The 25,613-nt window shown below is 39.6% G+C and overlaps 1 protein-coding gene and 1 long non-coding RNA gene across 4 annotated transcripts in view; one reads left to right on the top strand and one right to left on the bottom strand.

Moving 5' to 3' along the window:
• Positions 1-25,613, top strand: part of LOC149555963 (uncharacterized) — a 66,319-nt gene that overhangs the window by 16,612 nt on the left and 24,094 nt on the right. Inside the window, exon 2 of the long non-coding RNA XR_016364598.1 lies at positions 21,397-21,569. This is a non-coding gene — a long non-coding RNA (uncharacterized LOC149555963). The remainder of the gene's footprint in view (positions 1-21,396; positions 21,570-25,613) is intronic.
• Positions 1-25,613, bottom strand: part of LOC149555964 (methylthioribose kinase-like) — a 77,472-nt gene that overhangs the window by 36,451 nt on the left and 15,408 nt on the right. The gene's annotated exons all lie outside the window — the stretch shown is intronic.

The following is a 25,613-nucleotide window of genomic DNA, read 5'->3' as shown; positions in this document are numbered from 1 at the left end:
CGATTGGAAGAAAAATACTTTATCACTGGAAAGCAAAGGCCGAAAGTATGTCATTGATTTACACACTCAGATGGTCGGGGAAGAAGGCCCTTCGTCAGATTTTGAGGGAGAAGAGGATGAAAAAGGGCAAATTATGGAACCAGATCAGGAGGGAGTTTTACGGCTGGAAGGAGACGACGATTTGGATTCAGTAAATGGTCTGTACCATTGGCAGATAGAGGATTATGAATTGTTTCCAACCTGCAATGTACTGACAATAGAAGAAAACAAGATCAATGCCTTCCCAAAGGAATTTACTGAAATAAAGGAAGGAGATGCGTCACTCGATGTGACACCGGCACATCAGTTCACTGAAGGAGAACCCATCAAATATAATGAAGTCGCGTTGCAGACCATGAATTTGGGAGATGAAGCCGAACCACGGAACATATTAGTAGGGGACAATTGGGACCCAGTACTAAAGGCAGCGGCCTTCAAAATATTTTTAGAATATAAGGATGTCTTTGCATGGACATACAAGGACCTGAAGGGCGTACCACCTGAATTATGTGTGCACTGCATTCCATTGATCGAAGGAGCAATACCCGTACGGAAAAGGCCCTACAGAATGAACAAAAATTATGCGGCCTGGGTTACGGAAGAAATCAATCGAATGTTAGAAGCTGGAATTATTTTCAAGGTACAAACCAGTGAATGGGTCTCTCCGATCGTGATCTCCCTGAAGAAGGACTCCATTCAGATACGAATATGTGTTGATTTCCGATGTCTCAATGCGGTCACCATCAAGGATCCGTTCCCGATCCCATTCACGGATAGCATTCTGGAGGAGGTAGCAGGACACGAGACCTACTCATTTATGGATGGTTTTTCCGGCTACAATCAAATCTCAATCGCAGAAGAGGATAAACTGAAGATGACATTTGTCGTAGAAGATGGAGTCTATGCCTATAATCGGATGCCGTTCGGCCTATGCAATGCGCCTGCCACATTTCAGAGGATCATACTACACATTTTTGACAAGATGTCCGTCGGAAACTTCGAGGCGTTTCTGGATGACTGGTCCATGTTCAGTACGGAGGACAAACATCTGGCAGCCCTGGGCGAATGTATGGAAAGGTGCCGTCGTGCATGTTTGGCCTTGAACCCGAAAAAGTGCAGATTTATGGTCCCGCACGGAAGGTTGCTCGGACACATCGTCTGTAAGGAGGGACTAAAGACAGATCCAGACAAAGTACGGGTCATATTGGAGATGCAACCGTCCACCAATGTGACAGAGGTAAAATCTTTCCTTGGACATATAGGGTATTACAGACGGTTCATCAAAATTTTTGCCAAAATAGCATATCCGTTGGATAGATTAACTTGCAAGACAGAATCGTTCCGATGGGACAAGGAGCAGGATGAAGCCTTTGAGGGAGTTAAGGTACGGCTGGCTACAACACCTATTTTAATATATCCAGATTGGAAGAAGGAGTTTCACATACATGTGGATGCATCGAACTATGCAATTGGAGCAACCCTCGCACAGACGGGAAGCCATGGGTTGGATCATCCGATCTATTTCGCCAGTCGGTTGCTATCAAAAGCTGAACAAAATTATAGCACCACCGAACGGGAAGCCTTGGGGATGGTCTATGCTGTACAGAAATTCCGACATTACTTGCTGGCCACTCCATTTGTGTTCTATGTAGATCATCAGGCCCTATTGTATATGATCAACAAACCAGTCATTCAAGGCAGAATCAGCCGATGGTTACTTCTGTTACAGGAGTTTACTTTCAAAATCATTGTCCGACCAGGAAGAAAACATGTAAGCGTGGATCATTTATCACGTATCAGAACAGGGGAACCGACAGACGGTGTAAATGATGACTTCCCTGACACACAACTATTTCAGATCGCTGCACTACCAGAATGGTATACAAGCATCGGCGAATACTTGTCCACAGGACAGTTTCCAAATACCATGCCACCAAATGAAAAACGAAAGTTGGTGATCCGAAGTGGAACGTTTCAGCTGATTAATGGATTGTTGTATAAAATGGGACCCGATCAGATCCTGAGGCGTTGTGTCCTGAAGGAGGAGATTGCACGGATACTGCAGGAAGCGCACGAAGGACCGGCAGGAGGACACATGGGGCCGGACACAACTGCACGAAAAATACTTTTAGCAGGATTATGGTGGCCAACAGTATACAATGACACCAGGGAATGGGTTATCGCATGCGATACATGCCAGCGAGCTGGAAAACCCTTGAAAAGAGATTTCATGCCTTTGAATCCTTCTCATGCTCAGGAACTTTTTGAACGATGGGGTTTGGACTTTATAGGACCCCTGAAGACGAGCCGAACCAGAAGATGCCATTACATTGTGGTTGCCACGGAGTACTTGACTAAATGGGTGGAGGCGCGTGCACTACCAGACAACTCAGCGGTAAGTACAGCACAATTTATTTATGACCAGATTATTACTAGGTACGGCATTCCATTACAATTAACCAGCGATAGAGGAGGACATTTTGTAAACCATGTGATCCGACTGCTCACCACGGAGTTCAAAATTTACCATTCGCTGTCAAGTCCGTACTACCCAAGGGCAAACGGGCAGGCCGAAGCTACCAAGAAAATCCTGGTATCAATTATATACAAATCCTGCGCCATCGAAGGGGAAGATTGGGAGGAGAAATTACCTTCTGCTCTGTGGGCTTACCGCACGGCATACAAAGTCACAACCGGACACACGCCGTTTCAACTGATGTTTGGACAGGAGGCCGTAGTACCAGCGGAATTTATGATACCAAGCTTGCGGATAGCACTAGAAAACAAGTTGGGCGACATGGAAAGCTTAAGAGAGCGGTTGTATAAACTGAACAAGTTAGAGGAAAAGCGATTATTGGCACAGTGGGCGACTGAAGTAACACAGAATAGGCGAAAGGCATGGCACGATAAGCACCTGAAGCTGAACAGGTTTCAGCCCGGACAGTGGGTATTAAAGTACGACGGCCGAAATGAGATCAAACCGGGTAAGTTCAAGGTTAAGTGGGTCGGGCCGTACCAAATTCGAGAAGTAGGGGACAATGGAGCAATCAAATTATGGACTTTAGATGGACATGAAGTGCCTCAAGCGGTGAATGGGTCGAAGTTGAAGATCTATCACGACCGGAAGACTTCTGCATCAGGAAATGGCCTTCGCAAGACCCCTCCGTCACTGCAGACTGACGGTGACAACGGTCGAACGGAAAATTGACTGTTTTTTTTTGTTATTAAAAAAAAAAAAAAAAAAAAAAAAAAGGAAAAAATTTATATTAAAAAAAAAAGAAAAAAGAAAAAAAAAAAGGGGCACCGTACGGTTTTCTTAAATGAAGTACGGGTTTTAAAAAAAGATACCGTACGGTTTTTAGACCGTACGGCTTTCTTGTACGGTTTTAAAGGCACCGTACGGTTTTTGCACCGTACGGATTTCTGGAAGGGAGCACAGGTTTAAAAGGCACCGTACGGTTTTGGAGTACGGGATTTTGGGGAATGGTACGGTTTTAAATACACCGTACGGATTTCCTAAGTGGAGTACGGTTCACAAAGCACCTTATTTCTCACCGTACGGACTTTCCTTGCACTGTACGGTTTCTAACTTTGTATGCACGGAAATTTCCACAAATTGTACAATTTTCAGGCAGTGCGGATTCCATCAGAAATACATCCCTGTGGTGTACGGATTTCAGGAAGAGGGGAACTGAAGGGATTTTGCATTTTTCACAGGCGGGCAATGAATGCAACCACCGTACGGACTTGAGGAGGGAAAGTTTGGTACGGATTTGTGAGGTGCGGCTTTGTTATTTCATTCTTCTTCCAACTTCTACATTGAGCGGATTTTCAATCTCTTCCTGCGTGTACGGATTGGGATAATCATGTCAAGGGTGGCAATTTTCCATACATATTTTTGAAAGAACTCTTCACCATACGGACTAATTCTTCACTGTACGGATTTGGGGAGACCGTTAGAAAAAGATAATGGAGTCTGCAGGTAAACGGCAGTGGAAAAAACAATTAGCGCAGGCCAAACTTGAGGAAGCCAGGAGGAGCATGGCAGGTACAGGCAATTTGAATGAGGGTTCGAGTAGCAGCAAGGAGAAGCGTAAGGCGGTAGCACCTGCAACAGCAGAAGTCACACCACAGACTATACAATTTGAGGGATTAAATGGAACGGATTGCCGGAAATGGTGGCAAGAAACCCCTGATGACCATCCAGTTAAAGCAAGCATCAGAAAAGCGCAGGTGGAATGGGCCATTCAGATGCCTGTTTTTTGCATTCGAGATTATGAAGGGTATCTGCGTACCATGATTGAAACATATGGCAGAACCTCTCGCAGAAGCACATTTCAGTATCTGGGACGGAACTTAGTGGTATCATTCAAAGCAACAGATTTCACATGGGTTTTTGGCATTCCAGGGCAGCAGGGCAGGAAGATTCAACCGAAAAAAATTCCAAAGGATGGAAAGCTATTTTTAATCAGGTTAGTTTGTGGAGATTTGACTGAAGCAGAACAGACGGCATTAGCCGAGACATCCAAGGGAAGGGGTTTAAAGAAAACCGACATTCAGGAAGGGCCATGGCGGTGTTTAATGGACTTGGTTAAAAGCAGGCTCACGGGATCCTCTAGGGCATCGGATATCACATTTCCGCAAGTATCTATGATGACGGCATAATGACTGGGAAAGTGAATGATTGGGCGTCTGTACTAGCTGAACGGATGCATGAATTCATGACTCTCCAGCACAAGACATTCTATATGCCTCATTACGCCATTGGTCTATTCTTGGATGCTATAGCACGGGTGATTCCATCAGAAGAGTTAGAGGCGAAGTCTGGACCATTGGCTCCAGGAGAACCTCCTATCATGCAATGGAAGCACTTGGACACAATCTCTGGGCAGAAGGGTTCAGCAGGTCAAAAGAGGCCACGGGTAGACATGGCAGGAGATAGTGATAGCGGCCGACAGGAGACATCTTCTGAGCAGAACAGTATGGAAGAAGATGAAGGGGAGGGCGAGGATGATGAAGAGGTTCAGATCGTCACGGCTACTCCCTTGCTATTTCCGCGTACTACAGTCCCTATGACTTCCGAATTGACACCCCGGGGTCTGCACATGGCTCACATTCCAGGGTTTGGACAAACTCGGCAATCGATATTGATGACTTGAGGATCCCACCAGGCAGTTACACTAGCCGTACCATGGCAACATGGGGTACGACCTTCTCCTGTCCGACCAGGGGCAGGATTTGCGGTCGGCTTTGCCCACCTGGCCGCACCCGTGGACCGAGAGACTTCGTCAGCTCCTGAAGCACTTCCGGTAGCAGCACCCGGGGCGTCTGCCCTAAGTCAGCCAGCAGCAGTTGTTACAGTAGCACCGTCAGCAGAAACCCAGACACTCCCAGTAGAGAACGTATCAGACGGAGGACCACAGGAGTGTATGGACCCAGCACAGCCAGAGGTTATGGATAGAGCCAGTGTTTTTCTGAGGCAGCAATTCCAACTCGTCCCTGACAAGCGTGGCCCATCCATTCAGTCCCCCAGCTATTCTGAAGTAACACCTGTACCCCAGCCCCAGTCTCAGGAGGAGGGAACGCCACATGCCGTGATTGCACCAACAGCAGAGGAGGTGGCACCGGATGTGGGCGTGGCTCCCGCTGATAAGGAGGACAATAGTGACCCCGAATGGTCATTCGAGGACTTCGCCAAGGAGGATTATGGGTCAGATGAGGACAGGTGCAGGGACTACCTCCTGCATTGAAGAAGGGGCATGATGTGGCCATTCAGGCTCACTCGGCGAAGGGAGTGGCATTTGATTCGAACGTATATTCGTAGGATTTGTCCTGAACGATTTCAAACTTGTTTTGTAGATAGAGGTTGGCCAACCGTTGAGACACCAGAGATGTTGGCGGACTGGGCCACTGAGCCAGAGTTGGGACCGAGTGACACTCCAATGATGAAGTTGGCACATGAGATCGTGGGACTGTACAAAGAAGTTTACTATGCGCGGCAGCGCGCGGAGGCGGATAGGGCCGCAGACAGTGTTATAGCTCAGAGATCCCTAGCAGTTGAAAAAGAGGCCAGAGAAAAGTTAGCCACTGATTTGGCCGACTAGCAGGCAGCATGGGTAGCAGAGCGAGCAAAACTCTTAAAGGATATGGCTGCAGTGGTGCAGGAGAAAGACGCAGCTATCCGGGATAAAGATGCAGCAGAGCATGAATTACAGTTGGCCAAGAGACAAGCTATGGATGCTGCGCTTCTCCTGAAGGAGGCCGTAGAAGTTAATTCACAGATTCAGACAGATCTGCGCATTCGGACTGACCAGGTGTATGAGTTGCGTCGTCAACAACACTCTTTTGGGACCCCTCCTCTCTAGTATTTCTTCTATTCTTCATTATGGATTGTCTCGTAATTTTGCTAGTCGTCAGGAGACGAGTTTTCTTTTTGGGGGGGATGATGTCGTCGGTAGAAATTGTGCATCGGCCGACAGGTCCCTTCGGTAAAAGTCTTGTTATGTAGCCGACAGGAAAACAGTTTGTAACGGGTATAATGTACTTAGCCAACGGATACATTTGGGAAGGTTCGTCGGAAAGTATTTATAACCCCTTCGGGAAGCATTGTAATGATCATGGGATAACATATCATATCTATGGAAGTGGAATGTACTGTTGGCATATGCGAATAATAGAAGTTCTGCTATTTGCTGTTCGGTGTTCGTATCGATTTCCTGTGTGCGTTGCTTAATTAATCCATACGGTAAACATAGATAAGATGGTTTCTCTTGTTGGTACAGCTTATGAATTGATGCTCCGTATTCTACCTGCATATGTCTGTGATTGGATTATCAGTTTATGTGATTGTCCTGCAGAAAGTTTCATTGAGGTTTTCACTTCAACATGGTGCATTCATCAACTACTCGATGACGTGTTCTCCAAGACTCAAGCAGCTGGGTATAATCAACTTTTCGGTGGTTGTGAGCTATGGTGAAAATAAGAAGTTTTCCATATTTAATGTGATGCGAAAAAATTCAACAATATAAGAGAGGGAATTTTACATTGTGGAGGGAAAATAATAAACAATGTTCCATTCCCACTTAAACCATCTTTAGAGAGGAGATGTTCCATTCTTAAATGTCTATGGACTCTCATGTGCAGATAAGTATTCTTATCCTTGAGTATTACATTTATCTACTCGTTGAAGTCTCTCTCTTATTTGTAATTCTATGCATACTATAAGAGTTATTTGCCTTGATCTTTTCCTTTATGTTTGACGAAGTTCCTACAGGAAAAGAAGGTTGGTACTTTACACATGCTACCAAATATTGTGTAGACTCAATCTTATGACAGTAGCTCCAAAGAAGTTTTGATCTAGAATTCATTAGTTAACTGATGAACAGTCTGGATAAAGTGAGGCTCTTAAAGTGAATATCTTTGATGATTGAGATTATGAGTATCCTTCTATACCAAGAGGGAATCTGATACCAGTTTTAGGGGGACTAACATTCCATCAAAAGCAACCTTGGACGGAAAAAGTCAACAGTTGAGAGGGAGAAGTTTGAGGTGAAAACCCTTGTTCCACTCTCTAGGAGCAACTATGGTGGATCCACCCTTTGACATGGTTCATGGTGGAGATCATGTGAGTTACTACATGATTATGTTGGAAAACATCATGAGAGGTGATAATATTTCATCGATGTTTGTTTATGGTCACTATTGTAAGGTAATGATCTTAACAATGGTGTGACATGTTGTCATGATGGACTACATTAAGTGGTTGTCCCAGAGATCATGATGGACTACATTAAGTTGCTGTCCTAGAGATCATGATAGCTTACTTGTTATTATGATGGACTACATTAAGTTGTTGTCCCAGAGATCATGATAACTTACCTATTATTCTGATGGACTACATTCAATTGTTGTCTTGGAGATCTAATAACATGTATTCGACTTGGAAATGACATGGTGTTTACACTATATGCAAATATTCTTTTGGTAGATATCATGGACTTGATGCCTGTGCACATACCAAGAAAATATAAGTATGATATATATCATATGATTGATATTCCATGTAGAATTATACTTCTAATAATATCGAAAGATAAAATCTAATTTGGTGGGTATGATTTGATATCCTTAAATATGTTATTTCCAAGAATATCATATTGAGATGATATCACTCTTTATGCTTGAGAGCATAATGTGTTCTATAACAATCCTCCCTTGCTACGAGGGAGTGTTTATGGTGTAGCTTCAAATAGATTGAATTGATCTAGAGTTGATCCCCTATAGTTATTGGTTAAACATTATTGCATTTGATTAATCATCAATTAGATATATGTTTACATATCTATATGTCTATATAAATATATATATTGTTGTTAATAATGTATAATGAAAATTAACTTACAAAAACCAATATTGATTAACATAGAGACATGTCTCTTCTACTCCTATATATATGCATTTGTATCTATAGTTGGAAAACACATAAAAACATAGCGTCATTACATTTGCAAAAATCTTTAGTTCTTTAATAGAAAGAAGCTATAAATTCCACATTTCAATTGTCCATCCTCAAGTTCAAAAATATGTACATGTGAACAAGTAGGATTGAGACCAAATATTGGCTCTCTAGAAAGATTAAAACACATACTAGGAAAAGAAAAGAAAGACTCCCATCTTGTATTAGGTATAACTATAACTAGTTGTTGAGAAGCTACAGTAAATATGGGTGAGATGACTAGGCCAGAGTGACTACTGGAAGAAGCATATCTCATAATTTGGGTTCACTCACACCAAGAGTTGCAAAAGTTTAATACTACTTGATCATCTATTTCTTCAATACTTATCCCTTACAACTGTGGAGGTTTCCAGGTTGAGAATCCTTACTCCATAATTCCAATGCCCATTGAGTAGGCATTTTAATGTCTTTGTATCTGACTATGTTTTGGGCTCTTAACTGAGTAGTAGGATTTGTGAATTTCCAAATGGTGGACAAAACTTCATCAAAAAACATTACTCTCTATGGGTTTATCATCAAAAAGAGAGATTTTTTGTACAAGCAATAGTGAATAAGGAAAGTCAGTGTATGATCTACTAACTAAGTCTTCATGAACATGAAACTCACAAGTCAGAACATCATTTAGGTTTGCATCTTTCAGACTTAAATAATAGTCTAATGAACAATCAATATAAATTGGCCATTTTCCATTGAATAGTAGACTCCTCCTAACAGGGCTTGAGATGTCTGAGTCATACGAGCATCTTTAAGGAGCATCATAATTATTATGGGCAAAGCCTTCCTATGATTACCTAGGATCCCTATACACACATATGACATGTGCATTAACTGAAAGTTTTTAGGATCCACTCTTGCTTGTCTTTTTAATTCCCTTATTTCAGTTTGAGTAAATAGTTTCAAACCCCTTCTTAACTATTTGTTACGGTGTGTTGTAACTCGGCAACCGTGTATTTACTAGCATGCTTATAAGAAAAGACCTCTCTTAGCCCCTTAGATATATCCCTACAAATCTTAGAAGGATTAATTTTAGGAACTCTAAATTCTTTATCAGCAAATCTTTCACCATAATCTAAACTACTAGTAGACGCTAAATCATCTAAACCACTCGATTAAGATTCATGTAAAGTAAAATTTTGTTCATTCTAAGCAAAGAAGTTTGTGAAACTTGCCTCTACATTTCTTGAAGATGTTTGATCTTGAACTCCTTTATCGGCTATTGGGCATGCTCAAATGCCTATTCTGCTCAAGTTGTGGTAAAGACTCCAACGGCGCCGTTAAAGTAGCTATACTAATCAGCACTAAGGTTTGTGTCTCGAGCTAATTTGTACCCATACAAAGATTTAAAATTCTTTGTCAGTCATGTTTAATCATTAGTTCATGCCTACTTATATAGCCTCAACTAAGCAAGTCGGCTAAAAAAAATCAACTAAACAAAACCACCTAAACTTATGTCAGCATCACCAGGTGACCTATAAATGAAATTATTTAATAGTAAACTTTATTACTACTTATATTTATTTAATAATTTATTTGGTTATTTACAAAATAGACATGAGAAAATAGAAGGGTGACGACCCTCCTAATTGAGGTCATCATAGAGCAACCGATGGAAGCATGTAAAGTTATGGACAATACATCTAACATAATGAAGAGAGGAATATGTAATGTGGAGCATATAAATAATTGTCAAGGGAAATCAACTTCACTAGAAATAAATAGGAAAAGAAAGAGTAGATGGCAAAGGCATCATATTTCATTCTTTGTGAAGGCATTTTCCAATGTATGATCTACTTATTCAAAGTATGGACTACTTTCAAAGGGACCCCACTCTGCATTGTATGATGACATAGAGTAATTTATCTTTTAGACTTTTACAAACTACATTTTTAATAGTACGACCAACTTCACTTTACATCACGACATTTTTCTATTTGCAACATATGGTCCCATCAACAATTCCATTGTGTACACCAACTCCCTATATAGCAACATAGTATACAACAACTTCACATTGCATCAGTACAACAGCTTCATCCTACACATTGTGTGCAACAGGTTCTTCCTTGCACAACAATATCATTCTTCTTTGTAACGTGGACTGTGGAAAAGAGTCGCGATTTGCAGCACAGCTAATGCATCCATTTCTTGAAAAATAAAATATTGTGTCTTTTGTTCATTGAAGGCATAGAGATTATTTGCAGGCAAAGCTGATCCTCTGTAGTCATCAAAACAGTTGGTGAAGTATCTCTGATTTAATTTGTACAGTAAGATTTTTAATAGCATTCATTGTTTGACAATCAAGGATTCTGTGAAAGATATATATTTTTCTTCATCATTGTCTGATTGATCTTCCTTTCAAAGAAGTTAAACTCCATTTAGACTAACATTGAATTGCATATGTGATTTAATCTTCTACATGTTAAATTTGGAGCAATTGATGATATCTGAATAAATATATCGTCCTACAAAGTTGCATTAAAAAATTTGCACTGTGTTAGACTCTGTAACCCAAGGAAACAAGGAACTGATCTTTAAGGCCATTAAAGGATTGTCATCTGTTTTGTGATTGGAATTAGTGACTCATTTCTGCATTTCTTCGTTACATGCATAAATTCAGTTCTCTCCTAAACTACACAAGCATTCTAATTTCTGAACATTGATATTTAATGCAATTTTATCTAAAGCATCTATATTTTGAAGCTATCATTAAGAGTTTTGAAGTAAACATATTTCCAATACTTACACATATTTGTTCTAAGTGGTCGAGACTAAAGGCTCTTCATATCCTTGCCATTTGGAGAACTTTATTGCATCAAAAATCAAACAATCTGCTATAAAAAGCCTAAAGCTGAAGGAGTGGGCTTAGGAATAGGTTTTCCCGCCTTGGTCCTGAAGAACCAAAAGTACAGAGGATGTGGATCAAGTTGATCAATCCTGTCAAGTTGGCCATAACCGATTGTATATCCCAGCATTGAGATTGGCAAGGCTCATAGGATTTCAATCTATTTTCAAGCTTTATCGAAATTGTTTATGGCATCTTAAATAATCAATAAAATGATGTGTGCAATTGAATTCTATGTGGTTCTAAAGGTCTTAGTTTGGTATTGGCAATGCGGGCTCCACCCCTCCACCCCAACCTATATTGTGACTAAAAGTGTGCTTCGTGCTTCCCCTCAACCCCAGGAGGGGCCCTTCCCCTCGACTCCAATAGAGATGCTACTCACAGACCCCCACAAGGTCACTGCCCCTCAACCACACTAGGGACACTGCCCCATGAACCCACTAAAATATTCCAAACTAGGATATTTCAAATCTGATTTGAGCTTTCAATTTTTTTCACGTTTTGCTTCATTTCATCACAAAATAATAACTTACAAACATGCAAAGGAAACAATATAGATTTCCAAAAAAAAAGTGATTACAAACTCAAATCTATTGATAATGATTATGATATAAAATATGTATGGCTGTTACATCGAATATATTATTGTTATAATGATAGAACATACATAAGTTTTCCTCCAAAACCTGTTTAATACGATGTGAATCTGCTTAATGATGAATCCTGAGTGAGCCCAACTCTCAAGTAGCATTGGATTTCTGTCCAACCTACAAATATCCAAGGGCTTCCATCCTCAAATATGGCTGCTACTGACAAACCAGCAACAATGAAGAAATTATCAAGTATTAAATCAACCTATCATAATAGAATTGAGACTGAAAACCCCAATCTAACCTTTTATATATATCCACAGCCAAAAAGCTATTGATTTCCTCCTAATTTTTTTTACTTGGAAACTTACGTAAATAATAATATTTGTCTCGCATTTGATAATTCACCCCCGATTTCTCCTTTTATTTAACTAAACGCTTAACCCCCTTTATTAACTTAACATTTTAGCCTATGGGGAGAATAGATAATAAGCTAGCATTAGTCTTTATTTATTTATTGACGTGCTTGGCAAAAAGGGGGCATTAAAGTCCACCCTTCTCAGAGATTGTTTGTCCTTAAGCAATCTGCACTTGAATACTGAAACCAAATGCATGCATCCTGTCATGTTCCCAAATTTTAATGTAATAATTTAATTATATTAATTAATTAAATGGTCCTAGAATTTAAATAATATAATAAAATGACCTTTAATTAGTTACTTTAATTAATATATATGGGGCCCAAGTTAATAATATTTGTATTTGTGGACCGATTGATTTAGTATATCTCAGACCCGTTTAATTTTAATTGTTTATGTAGGTGTTGTTGTCGGCTATCGTTGTAAAGTTAAGCCCTCGGAAGTTCCTCCAAAGGGTATTTAAGCACATGTAGGTAGTAGATGTCATGCGATTTGAATTATTTTCTTTGCACTGTGAATTCCTATTGGAGTTTCTGTTGTTTGTCATTTCGGAAGTGAAAGATCTTCCCTACTTGGCTAGTGTGGTTTCGGTGGGATTCAAACCTCACCCTATTTCAATTCTCTATATTACTTCGCTCGGATCTAGCAAATCCACGCACCATCTTCATTTGCACTTATAAATATTATTTGTGGAACTTCCTCAATTCTTTTGGCATCTATTTGTTCTTGCAATCTAGAGTACATATTTAATATCGTTGATCATTTGGAATCATTTGTGCATAAAATCAGTATTAAAGAACTCATTGGCGTAAAGGCATTGTACAGCTCCACATACTTCACTAAACTACCAGTCACTTCCATACGGACTCGCCCAACACCGTACTCTTTTCACTACTTCATACCCTCCTGATACACCGCATAGGATCACCCTATCATACTGCCTTTTGCATTACCGTATGGCCTGTAGTCCACACCATAGGAATTGCCTTGGCTCTATCGTACAGGCTGTTCATTTACCGTATGAACAACATTGAGTGTTGTTTCAAAGTGTGTTCAACTTGCAACCTGTGCGCTAAGTCAGAGTATCTCAAAGTTTTCCTTCGGACCATTACAGTGGTATCAAAGCAATTGCCGCCGTGCCAAGATTGTCGAGATCCCCTTCGGGAAGTCATTGTCTTTGGGTTGAGCTCCCCTTTGGTCTGAAATTGCCTTTGATCGAGATTACCTCCGAACAGAGATCCCCTTTAGGTCGAGATTGCCTCTGGACAAACATCCCCTTCAGGTCGAGATTGCCTCTGGATAGAGTTCCCCTTCAGGAAGAGATCCCCTTCGGCTTGAGATCGCCAAGATCCTCTTTGAAAAGTCATCACCTTCAGGTCGAGATCCCCTTCGAGAAGTAATCACCTTCGGGTTGAGATCCCCTACGGACCAAGATTGCCTCCGAATAGAAAGCCCCTTTTGGACAAGATTCCCTTCGAGTCGAGATTGCCTTCAGATCGAGATTGCCTCCGGACAGAGATCCCCTTCCGGATGAAATCCCATTTCGGTTGAGATCGTCAAGATCCCCTTCGGGCCGATGTTGCATTCGGATCAAGAGTGCCTTCGAGCCAAGATTGCCTTCGAGCCAAGATCACCTTCAGGACATTACACATCCCATATCAACTTTAGGTACACAACTCCACCAATCTGTTGTACTACTCTAATAATAACAAGTTACAACATTATACCCGACATTGTGAAGCAACATGCTTTGGATCCTTTTTACATCTTCTATGCTATGATGCACAAAATTTGCCCCTTACCAGTTGCATCATCAACCCATGTCTCGTGACTTATCTGCCAAAACTTAAATGTCAACATTAGGTGACCCCATAACATTGTCTTTTCTATGATTATGGGTTGTATTATCTTGAGGATGAATTCTATAATTATGGGCTACATTATCTTGAGGATGGGATATATCACTTTTGTTATAACAACCAGACAAGCACTTCTTCATTGAAAACTTCATACTCAATACTTCTAGACTTCTCTACATTAGTTATTTCATGTAAGTACTACAAACACGTGTGAATGAGAAAGTAAACTATCGTCATCCCAAATCATAAATTTTGACCTCTTTACTTTCTTTAAAATCATCAATCGCCACCAGATTTTGGTTTGAGTCATTTTCTTCCCAAATAATTAAAGGTGGTAGTGTCTCAAATATATCATCTTCCCATATCGAGGGCCTGTGCGCCAAGTTTCTCAAGTATCCTAGAAAGCCATGTTTTGATTTTTCCTCATGTGTAGGAGTTGTGTCATTATAGGAATCAACTAACACACAAGAAGATCACTCAAAGGATCTATACCATTATTGTCCATATCAAACTCATGCTTAAGATTAAGAGAAGTCATGTTCATCTCTCTTCTAGGATCATCTTTGCTTAAACCCTCATATGGCTAAAGTTAAAAATTAGTTGCATCTTCAAATGGATTCTCCCCATTGTGATGATTTACATGCTCGACGTCAATGACTTCAAGACGTTTATTGTTATTATGCCTCTTATCCATCTTTTTAGCTTCTTCCAAAATTAATTTCTCTAAAAATAATGACATATCTGATTGATATTTTAAAAAAAGCTTGAATGAAGTCATTCATACCATTCATAAGTTTTTCCATATGTTGATTATTTCTTTGTAGTTTTTTCTATCCCTTTCTTTAGTTGTTGAGGCAGAAAGGAAAGTACGTGTTGTGGTTCCACAACGCACACCCCTTTTACATTTTACCTTGGTCTTGCATCCTCCGTCCTCTAGGTTTGTCAACTTACGGTCTCTTCTAAGGGACCTTGGTAGTCGAGAAGCTCCGGGGTTATGTCTAGTAGGTTTCTAGATTAGTCTTTTGGCTAGCCTTAGTGCTCTTTGCACTTATGCACCATATGCAAGTGTGTATCTGTGTAAAGTGTGAAGTTTCCCTTAGTGTTTTTGCTTTGTTTATAATCCTTGTGCATGTTGTGCATTTGCGGAGCTCTCCAATTGCATAAAGTCCGCGAAGTCCAGTCGTTGAAGATTTAAGGAACTGGTTAAAGCATGGATGCCTCTATGAAGTTGCGTAAGTGCGTAACTCCAACGCTTACCTGGGGATCACCTTCCTCGATGCTAACATTAGCAGCCTGGAAACCTATAGAAGGGCGTCGACCCTCCTCATTTGTGCACTACTACTCTCTGCTTTCGAGTTTGTGCACTTCTGAGCTCTAATCCTCTTTAGTCTCTGGTCCTTTACGTACTTGGTGTTTTGTCTTCGTGTGCAGGGGCGCACATAGCTTCCTCCACCCACATTTCAAATCATTTTTGCTAAAATCCATTATTTCTACCTACACACTTGCAGGTCCGTAGCCTCTACATGCCACGTATGTCCTTCTACTTGTCTTTTGCAACCCTAGGGATTTCCTAATCTTAGGCTTTGCTCAACCGTGTACCTACACAGGTGCATAGATGCAATTTTTGCTTCCTTGGAATGCATTTCTGCACACTTGCACAGGTGGACAGCCCCTGGGATCCCCTTTTTTCAGTTTTAGAGCCTTTCCGCCTCACCACTCAATTTGTTCTCGTCTTTTTTGGCTATTTTTCATGTATGGGCTTGTAACTTGGTACTCACAAGTTGTCTTTATGTAGGTAATACAATGGCATCCTCATCAACAGCGCGGGCTAAAGTCGCATCTCTTAGGCTCATAAAGTATAAGTTCAAGGTGGTGCCTCTAAATCCAAGTTTATGGATCCACACTCTAAGATAAAGGACACAGAGCTTGGTAATATTGATTGAAACCACTTAGCATCTATAACAACCCCCAGGAGAGATCAGAAATGATGTCTTCTATGGTGATGGTAGGCTTAGTAAATTTTGCTTCACCCCCAACATCAGTTCAATCCTTAGAACTCACCTTTAAACTGGCCAACCACTATGTCTCGGATGAAAAGTTGGTAAAAAGTGCGACTGGAGAGATTGTGTTGGACATAAGGCCAGACAATATCGAGAAGGTCTTCCATCTCCCCATATCTGATGAATACTATGCCATCTCTTTCGAGAGTGCCTAAAGGTGGTACAAGGACAATAAGGAGGTTGATGAATTGGTCCAAACGAAATATCTAATCACTCTAACCCCACATGTAGAGCTAGCAGGGTGGATTTGAGTTGAGGTTATATGATAGCAGACATTGGCTATTGTGTTGCGTTATTGAGTAGAGTCGAGGGATTGCTTGTCTTGAGTCATTTAGAGACGTGGATGATCCATTTCATTGAGAAGATCGAAAACAGGAGCAACAGGATAGATTGCGGTACCATAATTAGTGACTCTCTTGATGAGCAACTCACTCTGGTGAAGACAAATCCCGTTTCCACATGACTTCCTACTTGGATTATTTGTTGGTTGCTCAGGTAGAATATCCAAGTTTGTCAAAGAAGGGAAGCCTGCAGAACATAAATAGTTGACCTTATATTGTATACCCTCATATAGTGCCAAAAAAGCTCTCAAATAAATACTGGATTATCAATTATGCTTTCAAATTTGCAGTTATAAGATTTGTGGAAGGAGATTATGTAAAGAGATTGTATGTTGAGGTCGTTGAGTGTGTGACATAGCTTGGCACATACTTCATCCAATTCAAGACATTCACATGCATTAGAGCAGTTGGGACAACTTCACATTCCAAGAAGCTTCCAAGATATCATTCAGACAAGTTGATACTGTTGGAGATCAGCCGACAATTGATAACAGCTTATGAGCGATGCAGACTAAAGCATTGGAAGACTTGGGACTAGCCTGTTTCGATCGGGCCATACACTATTAATTAAGGAATATAAAGACATTAAGTCTTTTGAGTTAGAATAGGAACAATACCCATTAGAGGACTTCCCTACTACTCATCCCTATTCTGATCCTATTGGAATGTACACCAATGTGATGAGGCGGCAGTTCACCCTTGATGCTACCGTGGAAGATCATTGGCTCAATTGCACAGATGATTATGAAGTGAAAATCTGTGATCACTGCCAGATGATCCTACCCCTCCCAGAGGCAGCACTTGGCCTCAAAATTTCTACCAAGGTTTGGAACATAGTTACACCACCTTGGGGGATGGGGGGACAGGGGAACGGTGGGACAAGTTTCTAGGACAGGGGCACAGAGGGGCCTTAATTTGGGGACGGTGGGGGGAACGGCAGTAGGGGACTGAGGGGGTTGTATATACTATACATATGGTACTTAAAATGCTAGTTATGAAAAGATGTATTGCAATATAAGATATAAAGATGTAAAAGAGTAAATACTTGAACATTGCATTGAATTGGAACATCGTACATTGAACATAAATGGTCAAATCAGCAAATAGTTAACATTGGGACGTGCCCCCCATCCTCAGCGGATGTGGTGGAATCTGGAAGTACTGCTAGGGATGGGGGAACAAAGTCCCCAAGTACACGATGCGTCCTCATTCCCAATGCATGGGGCAAAAAGGGGGGGTGCATCCCCATGTTACTATGGTTTGGAATAAGGATTCTCTAGATGTTTTGGATCCCTTGTACAAAACTGACAAGATTTTTTACCAGCCCATTTTGAACGCCGCGGTGGACAAGACAAAGAATGATGATATTCAGTTTTGTGCAAGGCATGTGGTGGAGTTGACCAACAAATGGGTCAACAAACCTTACCCATTAGATCTAGTACCAAACATACCATCTTTGGTAGTGCCAACATGACCAGAGAAAGGAAAAGGAGTTAAGGTTACAGCTCCTACCTAAAAATCTTCCTCACTGGTTAAGCCAGATATAGTGTTCCATCATGAGAGGGATGTGGCATACCTTAGCCAGGAGGAGAAGGGAAAGGGGAAGAAAAGAAAATTTCTCATCGTGGAAGAGGAAGAGGCACCTACAAAGGAACAAATTGCACCCAAAGGACAGTACCAGTAATGATAGAACCTAGACCTGTAAAGGGGAAGATATACAATAGAAAGAAGAGTAGTTACATTTCGCCCACCACCCTCAAGGCAATCCCTAAGGCACCAGAAGAAGAGGCAGAGGCTCTGGAAGATAATGTTCCTCTCATGAGGAGAACTCGTATTGGCACGATTGTCAAGGCTAAGAAGAGAGATTCCAGACACAGACCCCTCCTGCACAGGAACAACTGATTCACGTTGATGAATCTACAGATCAAGGTAAGGATGAGGCACCTGAAGAATAAGGATCGGATGCGTTTGAATGGTCCGATTTTGACTTTACACCCGTAGGAGCGAGTGGACTAGACACGTGGAGGAGCCTAAGAGCAATGAATCCACTATTCAGTCTACTGTAGGAACACCCCATCCTCCTCCAGAACAACAACAACAGGTGCCTCCACCACCTCCTAGTAAACTAGCCACTCCTTAGCCTCCACCTCTGAGCAAGATAACATAGTTGTACCTCTACCTGCAACAAATGATCAAAATCAGGAAGTGGATAAAGGGGAGGTGAATACAGACAAGCACCACCACAAGTACAGATTCCTTCGGTGCAAGTACCCCCATATCCACCTATACAAATTGAGATTACATAGGTGGTAGAGTAGAGGTTGGATGAGGGAACCTAGGGACAGAGAGTACATAAAGGAAAAGAGCCCGCTTCCATTCTTCACTGTCTCCATAGCAATCAGACCCGTCGTAGGACTCAAGGCCGAAGTGGTTATCCAAGGTAGTACACCCAAGGAAGAGAACCTATACCTCCATGAAGGACATTACTGTGTTAAAAATTCAAGAAACATTTCAAGCACTTGTCTTGCCACCAGAGCCTCAACAATTAGCATTCATGGCACGGGATAAATAGGATAATTGGGTGGCTCAAATAGCTATACCTCTTGCGCAAGGGGACCCATCCAATTTTGCCCTGGGGGATTATCAGTTGCAAGAGATTGTTCTGGGAAGACCTACTCGTGAAGGAGGAAAGGCACTAACAATGCTTGGGTTATGCCATGTATTCCACAAGTTCGATAAAGGTGAGGCTGAGATACAAGTACTGAAGAAGAAGAATGAACTTTTAAAGGAGTATGTAAAAGAGATGGCGGGTCCCATTGACCCGACCGACCCAGAGACTGCTCTTAAGGATACCCTTAATCAATGAGCTCTAGCCCCTCCATACAGAGATTCAAATTTGGATGCTTGCTACAAATGGCGTCACAGTTTTGAAGAGATAGGGATAGAATGTATAGAAGAAGTGTTGCGGCTGCTACATATTATGTTGGATAATGCAATAAGGTTGGCAAATATGGTTGAAGGTAGCATTGTAGACCAATTGGAACAGTGGATGCAATTGAAGTCTGCACTAAGGTAGATGAAGAGACAAAAGTTTCTGATGATGCATGCAATTTTTAATGGAATAGAGTTCAACAGATTCGATGAATGACTCGCAAAGATTGGATCCAGGGCAGGAATAATGATTAAGATGTTTGAAGAAATTCAAGATATCAAGGAAAGAACTGCAAATAAGATTGTTGAGGTCGATGAGTTCTTCGGTAGAGCAAGTTTTGGAGATTTTTACTAATAACTCAAAAAGTTACCTATGCCCAACCGTGATGGTTGTGCAGCTATTTTGCGCTTTGTTCAAGTTGGTGTCTACTGAAGATGATCTAAGAAAGACATTTAAGGCCGAGAATGGATTGAAGAAATTGGAGAAGACAAAGAGTTTTGAACAATTGCGAACAAAGATCTGAGAATTCCACTTGAAGACAGAGGCTGAGCTAAAAGATCTCAACATGCTAGATTTCTCCAAAGTGACTAATATTGTGTAGAGGTTTAAGAAAGCATACCCCAAAGTCAATGTAAAAGATAAGGAACAAAACTCATGACTCTGATTTTGAGAATTTTGATGGAGCAATTTTGAATTTTTAACTCCACAAATCCACATTTTTAAGTCATTCTGGTGGTCAACACATTTTCAATCTGCAGCTTCAATGAAATCCTACAATTCTGGGCTACGACACAAGTTTACTTGTTTTAAATTGTCAGTACTTAATTCAGTAGCCTTCTTCTTCCGAGTCCAAATTTTTTGAGTTCGTTGTCAATTAACTGAATGATGCCTTTTTAGAATCCCTTGGAGTTCGAGTTTTGAGCTCAGCTTGCTAGAGTTCTCCTCTTTTCTTATCTTCTTCTTAGTTCAGAGTTTTAAGTTATGTAAAGGTCCATGCTCCATGGGATAATGAAAATTAAAAGTGCACGCCTACTTAGCGCCATGATAGGAGGTACTTTGTACATAATTAGCAGAGATTTAATAATTTTTGCATACTTTTTGCAAGAGAGAAACAATAGCTTTGAAAATTACATTTATGGAGAGGGTTCCCTATATATATAGTGTTGTAATATATAATACATGCTGGTTTTTTGTGCAATAAAATATATACAATTGGTGCTCTTATTCTGTGTGTATTGTTTCTTGTTGGAATGTGTGTTTTCTTTATGAATTTATGTTCATGAATAGTGATGGAGCCAATTGTCTTATTGTGTTGAATGTTTGTACTATCTTAGTTTATTGGAGTTTGTCACGAATAGCTGCATAATACCTCTGTCGTAACAAATCGAGGAAGGAAAATTCTACAGTATGTTCATAGCAATCTGTCTCCTGTGCACGCACATCATTGGTGGCTGCATGATTTATTGAATTGTGAAATATCATATAGAATTTAAAAGTTCCATCGACGATTGCATTAGTGAAGTTACGGTTGTGCTGGTCCGAATTTTGTTGGTTTTCTACCATTCCCTTTGAAGGTTTAATTCAAAGACCTGTTGCCATTGTGGCTTATGTCCGTTGAGGATTTCATTTTCAGCGATTTGCTTACAATTCTCGTTAGCTTACCTCTTTTTCAAGTTATTTACAAATCTGGTTAAATTAGTAATTCATATTAGTTGCATGTTAGAACTTGCATTCATTTAACAAAAAACAGAAAATACAAGAATATTGTTTCTCTACAAACATTTTCCTAGTTTTTGCAGAATTACAAATTGATCTTACAGTACCAGCAAAGGCCTCCTCGTGAACAAAAACATTAGCCTTCAACTCAGTTATCCAAGCAGTTGGGAAAAACAGCCTCTTGGAACCTTGGAGTTAGTCATTATATCAGCTTTTCAAGAGAGAAATTTGCAAGGATTTATGTCATCGTCATCATGTAAGAACAATGCTCAATATTAGGTAACAATCTCCCATGTTTAAGTTTAGTCATTGATGTAATCTTTTATGAACCTGTTGTAGACGTCTAAAATAAACATTGAATTTGTTTCCTTTGTTCCAAACAATATACATCTGAGTTCATATCAAACATGAGTCAAAATACTAGCATACAAAGTAAACCCATCTTCTAGAACTGATCAGAATTGTCATGCAGTCAAATCCAAAAATTGGTATTGCTTGAAAATGGTATGAAAATGAAACCCACTTCGTTAGACTGATTTAAAAGTAAAATGCAACCATCTAGGTATCCACCAAATTGACTTGCAACACAAATCCACTAAATAGGAGTGCTCAGAAATAACATGCAATAGTAACCCTCTTCATAAACTACTTCTAAATGACATGCAACTGAAAAAGCTGATACGCAAATTAAAGAGCTGACATGCAACCTCATGGGCTGGCAAGATTAGTAGCTCTGATAGCACTGAAATATCCAGAACTAGAATATTGTTTTAAATCTTATTTGAGTTTTCATTTTAATTGTTTTTGCCATGTTTTGTTTCAATTCATTGCAAAATAACGTGCGAACAAGCAAAGGAAATGATATATATTTCCAAGGAAATAAGTTCTTACAAACATGAATCTATAGATTATGATTCTAATATAAAACATGCATGGCTGTCATATTAAATATATTGGTGTTTCAGTACTAGAATTTGCATTAATTTTCCTCCAAAACCTATCTGAATGATGCAAATATGCTTAGTGATGAACCCGAAGCGAACCCAACTCTCAATTATTGTTGGTTTTCCGTCCAACCTATGAATATCCAAGGATTTTCATCCGTAGATAGGGATGCTACTGTCAAACCAGAAGCAATAGAGAAATTATCAAGTATTAGATCAACATATCATAATAGAATTGAGACCCAAAACCCTAGTCGATACTTTTATAAAAATCCCCAGCCAAAAAAGCTATCGATTTCCTTCTAATTCTTTTGTTTAGCAACTTAAGTAAATTATAATATTTGACTCACATTTCATGACTCACCCCCATGGCCTAGGAAAGACTTAAGTCATTACTTAAGCTGGCCCCTTTTAATAATTACCAATGAATAATTAAATTCATATTAGCAATAACTATAGCTTTTCCTCCTTTTATTGAATTAATTACTTAACTTCCTTTATTAACTTAATGCTTTAGCCTGTGGGGAGAATAGATAATAGGCTAGCATTAGTCTTTAGTTATTTATTTATGTGCTAGGCAAAAAGGGGACATTTTTTTACACCCACTTGAGCCATTGTCCCATGACTGCACTAGAGGCATTACCCCAAGGCCCCCTTTTGATTTTTCAAGTACACTAAAAGTTTGAGTTTACACAAGTCAAGTCATTGTCTACATTCTTGTCATCTTCCCGAATATTGCTTGATGTTTACTTGTTTATAAAATGACTTTTTATTTAGCATACAATGTTTATAGTTATGTTTGTTAATATTGATTTATCTTACAATGTATTAGTTGGTTGTATTTTTCCATTCTCGTGTAGTTATAAGCATCAATTGGTTGACACATGTGCTTCTTGTCGGTTCCTTCAACTATGTTGTGTATCGTCAAGTGGTATGAAATAGTGGGGTCAACTCTAATCCTTAGTTGACCATCTCTAGTCTTCTTGTATATGAAAATTACATGAGCAAATAAAGACATATTGTACTCCTATATCCAGTACACACAATCATCTTTATTATTACTTCATGTATTCATTTATCACATGGCAATAAACACCATCACAATGATGATAAACTTTCTCTCATTCAACCTAAGTTATCGGTATGGATTTAGGGACAGGTGCTGGTATGAGAACCCAATACATGGGTATGTTTAAAGAAAAGGGATCTGGGTATATATGGCTTTGTGTGTGTGTGTGTGTCTATATATATATATATATATACACACACACAAAATTATAAAACTCAACCATTTCATAATATGATACTTAATCATTAATCAATGCCAAATGCAAAATGCCAAAGATAAATATTAAATGCCAATTGATAGTGGAAAAGTATTCAAATAGACATATACGTACCCAACAAGTACCACAGACATACTTGTACCCGATGCATACTCGAACTCAGTATAGGGCCTATGGGTATGAACTTGGTAATGTAGCATTTGAAACAAGACTTGTAAAAGTGAAGTTGTTGCTTGTGCTTTAAGAGTTAAAAAATGTTTAAAATTGTTGATTGTCATTCATGAAGACAAGGCCTCTACAGTCTAGACTACTTCATCCACAACTCTTTGACATAGTAAATCAAAAAAATTGGCCATCTCAATTATGGCTATCTTCTTGCATTGAGTAAAAGAGATGTGGCGCAAGGACTTCCCCCATTTGGAAAAAAAAAAAAAAATTCCAATTCTCTTGCCAAGAAGCAATATCGGGTTCTTTTCCTTGTTATACAAACACAAGCCTCTAGTCCCTTGGAGTTGGTGTACAGTAATTTATGCAAACCTACAGCAAGCACTCATAATGGTGCCTAGTTTCTACTTTTCCAAGATAACTACTTCAAAAAAAAAAAAAAAGTGGAGCTAAATTTGACTTGCAAAAAAATTAAGCTTTTGAAAAATTCCAAGCATTTCAAACCCATTCTAGTCCCTCTCTTAGAGCCCCACCACACTACCCCGCCCTCCCCCCCCCCGCCCCCCTCCAACTCACTAGCAAGGACTTTTCACATTGTTGAAGTTAGCATCAGGAGGACAAACCCCTCAAAAAGATATCAAATCGTCTCAAATGATGCATCACATCACTTGAGAGTCGAGACAATGACCAATTATCTATCAGCTTACCAAGAAAGAGAAAGTATTTGATAATAATTAATTATCTTCATTAAGTAACCAGTTATATATGTAACATCTACTACTAACAATGACTACTATTTCAAAGGGTGCAATTAATAGTTATCCGATAATTATTATTGAAGGGATGCGACTCCTTCCAAACAACATGACTCAAGGATATAAGATGATATTAAGATTGTCTTCTCAAAGCACCGAAGTCAATATACATACAGCAACAATAATATATATAGCAGAATACATACGAAAACATCAATACATATGGAAATTGATATATACACTTATTGGAAATTGACATATACACTTATATAAATAATCGATGCGTGTATGTGTGGGTGGGTGTAAATCAGCATCGAGAAGACAGATCAGTATGTACGAAGGTGTTCACATATTATCTATTCAAGATCAGACCGCTGAGGATATCAATCACATCAAGAGAAGAGTGCAGATTGTGATATCTATAGGGAGATATACAAAAATATTAAGAGCACATCATTACTACATATTGATTGACATATAAGAAGACAAGAATACATATTGCAGATCAATACATACCTCCAGATATATACACACTCACAACAACCACTATGATTACATATATACTACAGTCAATTCAGACTGAAGATTGTATTAAGGAGTCGAAGGTTATTGCAGTTGCAGATTTGGCCTTGTGAATGGCCACAAAACTTGGTCACATTGTAATTAATTATTTGCATATATACAAGATATATTGTTGCCAGGGTTTTTACCTTCAAGTTGGAAGGTTTTCCCTGGGTATATACTGTGCATTTTGTGTGAGTTAATTTAATTATGTGTTATTCATTAATCTGATCATAAAAAAAACATGGTATTAGGGCGGGATCAAAAAAGATCGTGATCAGATTCACTCCGTTAGAAGTAAAGTTCTTCTCTCATCTTCAAGGTGCAATATCAAGACTTAAAATGCTGTTCAGTCTCAAAGTCGAAGATAGACTTGACAGTGCTTCAAACTTCATGGAAGTTCAGAGTTCTCATTGCACTTGAAGAAAATGATCTTCAGTTTGTGGAGGAAAGTTTATCTGAGTCGGATGATCAAATAAAGAAACTTCAATTTAAGAAGAATTTCATTAAAGCAAAGAAGCTCTTGATTGACTCTGTAAGGATCACTTGGTGCCTATAATTTTCAAAATGACAAATGAAAGGGACCTGT

Source organism: Cupressus sempervirens, chromosome 5 (genome assembly GCF_028749045.1).
Source record: "Cupressus sempervirens isolate cs-2001-9-10 chromosome 5, ASM2874904v1, whole genome shotgun sequence".
Taxonomy (NCBI): Eukaryota; Viridiplantae; Streptophyta; class Pinopsida; order Cupressales; family Cupressaceae; genus Cupressus; species Cupressus sempervirens.
This window is presented reverse-complemented; position numbering and strand designations above follow the sequence as displayed.